Consider the following 12,231-nt stretch of genomic DNA (forward strand, 5'->3'; position numbering starts at 1 on the left):
AGTGGCAATTTGCATGTAATAAGAGCTGAGTTTTGAACTTAGGTTGTCTAACTCCAAATGTCATTCATTCTACTTTACCATGCTGCCTCTCAGTGGACTCTCAATGAATACCTATGGTTTGCTTGATGTTGTTTAAAATCATATTATATTTGTGTTGACAGACCAAAAGACACCAGTGGCAGAGAGATACAAGCTTGAGATGAAGTCCTCTATCCCTGATGGATACTTCTGGAAGAACACATGGAATCTGGTCTCCTGCAATTTGTCCCAGTTCCAGACTGAGACCCAAATAAAAGATTGTCTGAAGGGGAAGCTCATTTATATAATAGAAGACTCCACAACCCATCAGTGGATGATGTACTTTACAGCATTAAGCTAATCTTGGAAACTTTTTCAGAAACTGTTTCTTTGTGTTCGGGGTAGAAGGTGAAATAGGGCATGAATACCTTTGCTCTATTGTCAATCTTTTAATCAGAAACTTTTCAGTATTGTTTTTCTAGGATGTCAGCCAATTAGTCAGTCAGTGAGTATTTATTAAGCACCTGCCATGTTCAGGCATTGTTCTAAATGCTGAGGTTACAAAGAAAGGCTAAAACAGGTCTCTGCTCTCAAGAAGGTCATAGTTTAATGGGGGAGACTACACGCAAGCAGCTATGTACAAACAAGATAGATACGGGATGTTTGGAGCAATCTCAGAGGGAAGGCATTAAGACTTAAGGAGGACTGGCAAAGGCTTCTTACAGAGGTGAGACTTTGAGTGACACTTGAAGGAGGCTAGGGAAGCCAGGAGGTAGAAATGAAGATGCAGAGTGTTCTAGCCATGGGGGACAATTAATGAAAATGCTCAAATTGCGAGATGGAGTGGCATCAGTGAGAAACAGTGAGGAGGCCAGTGTCTCTGGATCACAGAGTATGTGGAGGGGAGTAAGGTCTAAGAATACTGGAGAGGTAGAAAGGGGCCAGGTCATGGAAAGTTTTAAAGGCCAAAAAGAGGGACTTGTATTTGATCCTAGAGTCAATAAGGAATCACTGTAGTTTATTGAATGGGGAGTGGTATGATCAGAGCTATATTTTGGGAAGACCCATTCGTGGCAGATGAATTTGAGTGGGGAGAGGCTTGTGGCAGGAAAACCAAAGAGGAGACCATTGCAACAGTCCAGGAATGAAGAGATGACGGCCTGCACCACAGTAGCGGCAGTGTCAGAGGAGAGAAGAGGGTGTGTACAAGAAATGTTATGAAAGTGAAATCAAATGACTTGACAACAGATATGATAGACAGTGAGGAGTCAAAGATAACACTGGAATTGTGAGCCTGGGTGCCTGGGAAGATGGTGATACCCTACACTTTAATAGGGAAGTTTGGAAAGGGGGAAATTTGGGGAAAATATGATGAATTCAGTTTTGGACATGTTGAGTCAATGAGACATCCAATTTGGAATATTTAGTAGGTAGTTAGAAATGTGAGACTGGAGGTTGGAAGAGAGGTTTGAGCTATTGAGAGTTATTTGCATAATAATAATAATAATAATAACTAACATTTATATTACACTTGCTATGTGCCAGGCACTGTATTAAGCACTTTATGTTATCACATTTGATCCTCACAACAACATGAGGGATAGGTTCTATCATTATCCCCATTTTACAAATGAGGAAACTGAGGCAGAGAGAGGTTAAGTGACTTGCTCAAGGTCATATAGCTAGTCTCTGAGGTTAGATTTACATTCAGATCTTCCTGGCTCCAGGACTACGGCTCTAAACACTGCACTGCCTAGCTGCTCCCATATAGAAGATAAGTGAAAACATGAGAGATGATAAGATCACCAAATGATGTTATTACCCTCCCTCTGAATATACACATTTCACCAATTGAAAGCAATTCTGCTTTATTTAATGATTCACATGGAATTACTTTAATATTCATAAATACATACATTAAAATTTCAAACATTTGTATAGTATCCTGTAGATGAACTGCTAGGGACCATCAGGAACTTTGGATAGTTAATTGGCTTTGTAAACAGTTGAGTAGGCATCATGGTGTAATGGCAAGAGTATTGGATGAGACAGAGCTGCATATTACTATTAATGTATAATCTTGGAGGAATCAATTAACCTGTGAGGTTTCCTTTCCTTAAAGATGAAGGGGCTTGAATGCTTTGCCTCTAAGGTTTTGTCTAGCTCTAACACAATCCCTCCATTTTTCCGTCTTCATTTCTGTAGATTGTTAAATGATTGTATCTGTATGTCTTGAGTGTGTCTCAGTAGATTGACTTCCAGATATTTTATGCATTTTGAAGCTACTTTGAAGGAGCTTTCTTTTTTTTTCAAATATCAATTCCTCTTTCAAAATAGAAATGCTAATGAATTTTGCAGATTTATTTTGTGTCCTGCCACTTTTCTAAAGCTATTTTCATCTCAGTTTATTTATTGGTCCTCTGGGGGTATTCTAAGTAAAACATCAAATTGCTTGCAAATAGATGGTGAAGCAACATGGTATGCCTGATAGAGAAAAGAACTCAGTGTCAGGAAACCTGGAATCATGTCCTTCCTTTGACATATATTAGCTGTGTGACTTTGGGCAAGTCACTTAATTTCTTTGATGTCCTAAGCAACTCTCTAATAATGATAATATTAATAATAATAATAATAATAATAATAATAGCTAAGATTCATATAGCACCTACTATGTGTCAGGCCCTGTGCTAAGCACTTTACAAATATTGTCTAATTTGATCCTCATAACAAATTTGCAAAGTTGGTATTTATTATCATCTTTACCCCATTTTACAGTTGAGGAAATTGGGGTAAACAAGAGTTAAATGACTTGCTTAGAGTCACATAGCTAGTGAATGGCTGAGGCCGGATTTGAACTGGCTCTAGGTTCAGGTCTCTCTCCATGGTGCCACCTAACTGCCCTTTGTAGAGCACATACATTTGCATTGGCAGAGGGAGTTTTTTCCTTGGGAGTTCCCTATAGCAAGGAAACCATAATTTCACATAATCATGAAGTCAAAAGTGTTAAATAGTGGGTATAAGAGTATTCTTTTTTACCCTATGTTTATAGAGTACCCTGTGCTTATAGAGACTACATCTAATGTTTCCCCATTGCAAGTAATACTGATTTTTGTTTTTAAATTTGTGTTTTTGATCATTGGAAATAGCCTTGATATGCCTTATATGCCTGGGCTATTTAGATCTCTCTCTCTCTGTCTCTCTCTCTCCACCCTCTCCCCCATAAAAGAGTATCATGTTTTTTTAATGGCTTTCACTACATCTATGGATAAAATAGATTGGTTTTTATTATTTTGGTTTTCAGTAGGATTAATTATGTTAATTGTTTTCCTAATATTGAACTATCCTTGCATCCTTATTATTAATCTAACTTGGTCATACTGAATTACTATTTGGACATATTACTGTAGTCTTTTCTCTAGGATTTTATTTATACATTTTGTACAAATAATCATTGGTGATATTTATTTATAGTTCTCATTCTCTGCTCTATCCTGCCTGGATTAACTATTAGAATTATGGAATAGAATCATAGAATGAGGGTGAGAGAAAGATTTCTTTCTCAAATATAGAGAGTGTTTTTTGTAGCATAGGTAACTGGAGTCTGGTACATAAGCTGATCCTATTAATTACTCAACTAATGCAACTTTCCCACATGAAGAACTTGGAAGTCTGCTTCTGGGAGAGTCATGGTGACGTGTAAAGGAAGTTCCTTGGAAAGCCTGTGGAGTACATGTGGACATTCTGTAATTGACCTTGGATAAGCCCCCATGTGTAATACCCTCTTGAGGCTCACTTGTCTAAATCATACAACCCACTGGCTGGTTGGGTGTTACTTGCTGTTACTACTCCCAGGGTTCTAAGTGTAGCCTTGTGGATGGCTCTCCTCTCAAACACAAACTCATGTACCCTCACAGGTGCATGTACTCACACTGAGTCTAGGAAGGAAAAAAGAGTGGGTGGAAACACAAAGTACAATGGTAGTGAGAGAAATATGTAGGAGTGACACAGGGTCAAGGCAACTCACAACTTTGGACCTTTGAAGAGCTTCAGTATCCTTTCTTTTTCCTGAGACACCTTATTAAGGGACTAGAAGTAGATAAATAGAACTGGAAATCATCTGCCTGTTAATTGCAGAGGTGTTAGTTGAACCCAAGGGATCTAAGGAGACTACCAAGTGAGAAAAGAGAAGAGAGTATAGGAGAGAGCTTTGGAGGATACTGTAAAATAAAATTTGCTTATAAATCCTTTGAGTCCTATTATATATTTTTTTAAATTTGGGAGTTTGTTTTTTGGCTTGTTCAGTATTGTTTTATGAAACTTGTCTTTTAATTCTATATTTCTTTTCCCATAAGTCAATGTTTTATACTTTTGTCAACATTTGCCAGTTTTATTCACATAGTTAGGTAAAAAAGTTTCTAATAATAACTTCTATTTTTTCTTCACTAGTTGTGAATTCTCCTTGTTCATTTTTTATTTTGGTAATTTGGTTTTCTTCTTGCTTTTTAAAATTTATTTTATTTTTTTAAAAAACAACTCAGTTTTATTTATTGTTTCAATGAACTTTTTCTTTTAAATTTTATTAATCTTTTCTTTGATTATCAATATTTCTATTATGGTGTTTAATGAAATTTTTTTTATTGTTTTCCTGTTTGTTTTTGTTTTTAGTTTTATGCCCAATTAATTGATCTATTCTTTCTCTCTGTGTTGATGAGTGTTTAGAGATACAGATTTTCCCCTAAGCACTGCCTTGGCTGCATCTCCAAAATGTCAGTCTTTTTTATCATTGTTGTATTTTTTCTTAATGTAATTATCTATCCTTTCTGTTGTTCATTGGTTTACTGACTAATTCCTTCATATTAAGTTATTTTGTTTCCAGTTAGTTTTTAATTCTTTCTTTAATGGCTCTATGTTTAATATAATTTTTATTACATTGTGGTCAGCAAAAGATGTGTTTAATATTTTTGTCTTACCGTATTTGTGAGGTTTTATGGCCTAATACCTGGTTAATTTTTGTCAAGATGCAATTTGCAGCAGAGAAATAGGCATATTCTTTTCTATCACAATCCTATAATTGCCAGAAATCAATTATATTTAACTTAACATTCCTTCCTTCCTTCTTCCCTTCTTCCCTTCTTTCCTTTCTTGTTAGATTTGTCTGGCTCTGAAAGTGCTATATTGATGTCCCCAATCATTATAGTTTTACTGTCTATATCTCCCTGTAACTTTTTTAGTTTTCTCTTTAAGTGTCTAGATGCTATGCCATTTGGTGCATATGTGTTAAGTATGGCATTCATTGTTTATGAATTGTCTGAGATCATTTCTGCTATACCTACCTCTTTAAGTTAATATAATTAAAATATAATTGAAACATATTTCATTCCAGCATCTTATTTTAACTTTTTGTGCATCTTTATGTTTTATTATTTTTTTTCCTAATCCATCATGGTATCCTTTTATTTTATGTGTAAGTTCATTTCATTTGTATTTACAATGGTGATAGTTAATTGTGTATTTTCCTTAATACTTTTATCTTTTCTTTCCTTTTTGTTCCTCGCTACCTCCTTACAAGGGAGAGGGTAGTCAGAAAGGAATGTGCTTAGTGCTAGTGTTCTATGCCTGATACAATTAGCTTTTAGTTTCCTGACTTTCTTCTCTTTCCATTGTCCAGATCTTAACTCATAAATTATTACTTTCTTTTTTTCCTTTTAAGCCCCCTGTCACAATTTGCCCTCTGAGGTTAGAGTTATTTTTGCTTATTATTAATCCATTCCTGAATCTGTCATCCCCTCCTGTTTTCTGCTTGAATGAAATAGATTTCCATACCCAAATCTTTCTGTGTGCACTTTACCTTCTTCTGACTAGTTCATGAAAGTGAGATTCAAGTGTGCTTGTTCTACCTCTCCCACTTTCCTTTTTGTTTGTATTGTCTTCTACTCACCCATCCCAATTATGGGCAACACTCCATTCCCCTCACTCCTCCTTCTATAATAATATAACTTTTCTTCTTCCTTTTCTTTCTTCTTTTAAGATCATCAGAACAGCTGTCACTATGAAGTTCCCCCTCTCATTTAATTCCCTCTGTTTCCCTTGATATATTACAGTAGTGAAAGGACACTTGTAGCATCTCCCCCATAAAATGTAAACATTTCCATCTTTTTTTAGTCTCTTTTGATTGTTCGCTCATATTTACCAATTTATGTTTCTTTTGCTATCTTTATTTGTATCTCAAGGTTTCTGCCTCATGCTAGTCTTTTTTTAATCAGGAGTGATTAGAAGTTTTCCATTTCTTTAAAGGCCCATTTTTCCTCCTGTACTCAGCTTTGCTGGATGTTATTCTCATTTGTAAGCCTTTATCTTTTGCCTTTTTGAATACTAAATTCCAAGCTCTTGACTCTCTTAGTTTGTTAGTTGCCAAATTTTGTTTTATCCTGATGATGGCTTTTCAGTATTTGAAATATTTCTTTCTGGCTGTCTGCAATATTTTCTCTTTGACCTGAAAGTTCTGGATTTTGGCTATGACATTCCTGAGAATGTCCATTTTGGGCTTTTTTTTTGGTGAGGCAATCGGGATTAAGTGACTTGCCCAGAGTCACACAGCTAATGAGTGGGCTTTCTTTTAAGGAGATTGTTGGATACCTTCTATTTTCACTTTGCTCTGATTCTAATATATTTGGGCAGTTTTCTTTTATAATTCCTTGAAATATGATACCCAGGCTCTTTTTTTGGTCATGATTTTAAGGTAATTTAATGATTCTTAAATTGCTTCTCATTAATCTGTTTTCCAAGTCTATTTTTTAAAATATAAGATATCTTTAATTTTTTTCTGTTTTTTTTTAATCTTTTAACTTTGTTGCAATATTTCTTGTGTCACTGTATGGAAATTGGTCATTTATTTTTGTGTTTTATATATAAATTTGATAAGTATGTTTTGACTCCATTCAATTATTGATATAAATTTTAATTGTGCAAAGCCGATAATACATTGCCAGTACACATTATTTGAGACTGTTCTCCAAGTAGGAAATGAATCATTAATCATCTACTGCGTTTAATCCTACTCACATGCTGCTGAACAAAGCTGGAAAAAAATAACAAAACTGTGCTGACTGGGTATACATATAAATTTATGCTATTTAATGTCACATAGGCAGTTGTTATAGCTGTCTTTTATACCTCCCCAATAAATTCCTTATCCTACTCACCACAGCAGCTTTTCTAAGCCTTTTCATCCTTCCTGAAAACTCTGATGACTTTCCTTCCCCCCACCTTCTCAGCTGAGAACTTTGCCTCATTTTTCACTGAAAAAGTTGAGTCCATTCACCAAGAGCTCCCTCTGCTATCTTCCTCCTCATCTCACACCACAGAGATGCCTTCAACCATCCTTCCTCATCCTTCCTCCCTGTCTCATATTAAGAGGTGGTCTTTCTCCTTGCCAAGACAAACCCCTCAACATATATAAGCGATGCCATTCTACTCCATCTTCTCTAGCAGATTGCCTCCTCAGTCTTTACCACTGTCACAAGTCTCCAGTCTTTCCTTATCTGTTGCCTGCTTCCCAACTGCTTACAAATATGCCCATGTCTCCCCCATCTTCCAAAAACCTTCATTTGATCTGTCCATCTATGCTAGCTATCATCCCATATTTCTCCTTTCTTTTGTGACTAAACTCCTTAAGAAGGTTTTTGTTCCTGCCATTCTCTTAACTTTTTGAGGTCTGACTTCCCATCTCATCATTCAACGGAAACTTCTTTCTCCAAAATTACCGATGAACTCTTAATTTTCAAATTTAATGGCCTTTTCTCAGTCCTCATTCTTCTTGACCTCTCTGTAGCCTTTGACTCTGCCAGTCATACTCTTCTCTTCCTTTCTAGGTTTTCTTAACACTGTTTTCTTCTGGTTCTCCTGCTCCCTGTCTGACCACTCCTTAGTCTCCTTTGCTGGATCTTCATGCAGGTCACACCAACCCAGCAGTTCTGTTTTGGTTCCTCTTCTCTTCAGCCTTTTTACTATTTCACCTGGTGATTTCATCAGCTCCCATGGCTTTAATCATCATCTCTAAGCAGATGATTATCAGGTGTCTTTATATCCAGCCTTAACCTTTCTCCTGACCTCTAATTGTCCACTGAACATGTCAAACTGGATATCCCGTAGATGTTATAAAGTCAGCATGTCCAAAGTTGAACTCACAATCTCACTCCCAAACTCTTATCTCTTCCCGCCTTCTCTGTTACTGTTGAGGGTGCTACCATCCTTCCAGTCACCCATTATAATCTAGATGTCCATCTTTGACTCTGCACTGTCTCTCATCTCTCATATCCAATCTGTTGCCAAGTCCTATTATTTTAACCTTTGTAACATCTTTTGCATATTTTCTCTTCTCTGTTCTGACATGCTGACTGCTACTGCCATGGAACAGGCCCTCATCATCTTATTCCTAGACAACTGAATAACTTGCTGGTTTTTTTCTCCCTGCCACAAGTATTTCCCCACTCCACTCTATTATCCACTAAGCCAGGGCTGGGGAACCTGTGGCCTGGAGGCCACAGGTTTTACAGAACAAATCCTTAATAAAAGGGGATTTGTTCTGTGAAGTTTGGATTCAGTCAAATGGCTGCACTTGAGGACCTAGAGGGCCACATGTGTCCTTGAGGCTGCAGGTTCTCCACCCCTGCACTAAGGTCAAAATGATCTCTCATGTTCAGGTCAGATCATATCCACCTCCTTCCTCCAACTCAACAAATAACAGTGATTCTCTGTCACCTTTAGGATCAAACACGAAATACTCAGTTTGGTGTTCAAAGCCCTTTGTAACCTGGACCCTTTCTACATTTCCAGTCTTGTTTCCCTCTACACACTCTGTGATCCAGTGACACTGGACTCCTTGCTTTTCCTCACATATACCAATCCATCTCTCACCTCAGACATTTTCATTGGCAGACCCCTATGCCTAGAACACTCTCCTTTATCTCTGCCTTCTGGTTTTTCTGGATTCCTTTAAGTATCACATAAAGTCTCATTTTCCTCAAGAAACTTTTCCCACTCCTTAATATTCATGCCTTCTCTCTGAGATTACTTTCAATTTATCTTCTCCAAACTGTGTTTGTACATAATTGTTCGCACATTATCTCTCCCATTGGACAGTGAGTTCCTTGAGAGCAGGGGCTGTTTTTTTTTTTTTAACCTTACTCTGTATCCCTAGCACTCAATACAGTAACTGGCACATTGTTGTTGTTCAGTTGTTTTCAGTTATGTCTGACTCTTCATGACCCCTTTGAAGTTTTCTTGGCAAAGATACTGGAGTGGTTTACCATTTCTTTCTCCAGCTCAGCTCATTTTACAGATAAGGAAACTGAGGCAAACAAGGTTAAGTGACTTTCCCACAGTCACAAAGCTAGTAAGTATCTGAGGCCAGATTTGAATTTAGGAAGATGAATCTTCCTGACTCCAGTTCTGACACTCTATCCGATGCTCTGCCTAGCTTCCTTACTGATATATAAGTGCTTAATAAATGTTTATCAACAGACTTACTGACATATTTTTGGCTTCTCTTTGTATTAATAGTGCTCAGCACAGTGCCTGGCACATGGTGCTTGATAAATCTTTATTGACTTGACTTGATTTTGACAGTGTTACATGATCTCTCTGATTCAATAAATCAGAATGCTTTGATATTTTACCTATTTCAAACAATCAATAAGCCTTTATGAAATGCCTACTATGTGCCAGGCCCTCTGCTGGACCCTAGGGATACAACACAATCAATGAAACACTTCTTGCAAGTTTATATTCTAATGGAGACAAGTACATAAATAAATATAAATAGAATAAATAAAAATGACTACTAAATAAATTAACCGCAAGATAGGTTGGGAAGGAGGCACTAGCAGTTGGGTGCATAGGACAAATGTCATGTAGAAGGTGGTGCTTGAAGGTGGAGATGAGGAGGAAGAGCATTCCAGGTAAAGAGGATGGCTGGCACAAAGCCATAGAGTTCAGAGACAGTGTCACATGTGAGGAACAGAGAAAAGTCAAGTTTGGCTGGATTTTAGCCTGAAGGAGAGAGACAGAGCAGCCAGAATCAAGGAACAGGAGGAAAACACTGAAATCTACCTTACTTTTCTGTCTCTAGAGGACCAGATACTTGCCAGTGTTGTCCTTGTTCTGGAAATGCCCCAGAGAGCTGTTTACTTGCACCTAACAAGGAGTTTTCTGAGTATTTCCTTGGGGCCTCAGAATCCTGGCTTTGTCTGTGCTTTATTTAGGGGTATAGAGTAAAGAGGTAGGATTATTCACCATACCACATTGTGCTCTGATTCATGGTTCTGAGTACCAGATTTGCTCTTTCCTAAATGGAGTTTCATTCATTTTGAGACAATAGGAAATTATTGAGGCTAAGCCCTTTGGTAGTCAAGGTGTGTGATTAAAGAAAGTAGAAGACATAGTTCTTGTCCTTTGGGAGCTTACAATCTACTTGGGGAAATGAGTCTGCTACAAGGAGTAGTTGGAAAATGTTATGAGACAGTGTGTAAATAAGTACCAAAGTGAGTTATACAAACACTAACCAAACACATAACACTGTCCATTTGTATATGACTTTAAATCATTCAATTCATTTATGTTTCTCTTCTCACATGGGATCCTGCTGTTGGCCACATGTGGTTGTGTCATATTCAATTTGTCATTCAATAGGATATTTATTTGTTTTATTTAATGTGTAACTTTACTTTTTCCTTTTGACATCAGCACTGAACTTCATTGACCTCCTAAGGTCCATTGACCTCCATGGATTTGGGAAACTCCGTCATCAACTCGTTGTGGACTTGGAAAGGAACATCTGCATTCAGTGGCAAAGACGTGGCTACCCCTTGGGTGGCTCACATAGCTATTCAGCAAAAGAGAATGAGTACTTGGCCTATGCCATTGACAGGACGGCTGGGGACAGAAACACCATTATTGTCTTTTCTCTGGGCCAGCACTTTAGGTTTTTCCCCATTGATATCTTCATCTGACGGGCCATCAATGTCCTTAATGCAATTAAATGTCTATTCCAGAGAAGCCCAGAGACAAGAGTGATCCTCAAGGGTGAACATGCAAGGGAAATTAATAATGATCCTGAGCAACTTAGTGACTTTCATGGCTATATTCAGTCTCTGGTTTTGAGAGACATCTTCCAGCATCTTGCCATGGGTGTCATTGATGCCTGGGACATGACCATTGCCTATGGCATTAATGATGTCCATCCACCTGAATATGTAGTTGAGAATCAGATTAACATGTTCTTAAGCTATATTTGCTAGGAAAGATGGATCATGCCAAATGCCAATTATTCATGAACAGATTATCATTACTGTGGAGTCACTAATATAATGATAAACCTACCAGTATCCTGCCTCTTTGGAAGATACTTAAAATCCATCATATCCAATTGAAAAGAAGAAAGTTAAAATATCCAAAATTAGGACCTAAGCCTACGTAAATACAGTTATATTCTTTTTCATGATAAAAAAAACCAACAAAACCCTTCAGTGACTATCATGTGATGAATAATCATAGTAGATTAAAAGCTTCTAGAAAGCAGGGAGTATTTCATATTACCCCTTGTAGATCTCTCAGTACCTTTCACAATGTTTTATACGTAGTGGGCACTTACATGTAACTAATCAAAAATTGTAATTATAATTAATCTGTATGATAAATCTTATCTTGTTAAATAAAATTCACCCTCTTCTTGTATTGATTGAAAGCTTCTTGGAACCTGAAAACTAACCTGAAACCACACAGAAAACCCAATTTAATCATGCTAATATCTCTCAGGAAATAGCTTGGGCTGAGCTGAATTTAAATACCTAAATAAAAGGAGGAGCAGGAAGGTTGATATTAGGGGAGAAAGGTGGTTTAAAAAAAAAGAAAGGAGATAAATAGTTAAAAAAAAAAGAGACATAAGGAATTGAATGTAATTAATCCAGTGTCTTATAAAGAAATAGAAAACAAGTGGGCCTAGGGAGGAGAATCAAAGAATATGGAAAGTGGGAAGATGAAGGAAAAAGATTGAAAAAGGAAGCTTTTGAAAATATAGCAAAGCATTGTAAATGATCCTATGAAAGTAAACTGTATATGGGGACAGCTAGGTGGCACAGTGAATAGAGCACTGGCCCTGGATGCAGGAGGACCTGAGTTCAAATTCAGCCTCAGACACATAACACTTACTATCTG

At 37.1% G+C, this 12,231-nt stretch overlaps 1 pseudogene; it reads left to right on the forward strand.

Annotated features, from left to right (window-relative positions):
• The first annotated feature begins 174 nt into the window (after positions 1-174).
• LOC114039639 lies at positions 175-11,315 on the forward strand (annotated as a pseudogene).
• The last annotated feature ends 916 nt before the right edge of the window (positions 11,316-12,231 follow it).

This window comes from Vombatus ursinus, unplaced genomic scaffold, assembly GCF_900497805.2.
Source record: "Vombatus ursinus unplaced genomic scaffold, bare-nosed wombat genome assembly UNPS02012156.1, whole genome shotgun sequence".
Taxonomy (NCBI): domain Eukaryota; kingdom Metazoa; phylum Chordata; class Mammalia; order Diprotodontia; family Vombatidae; genus Vombatus; species Vombatus ursinus.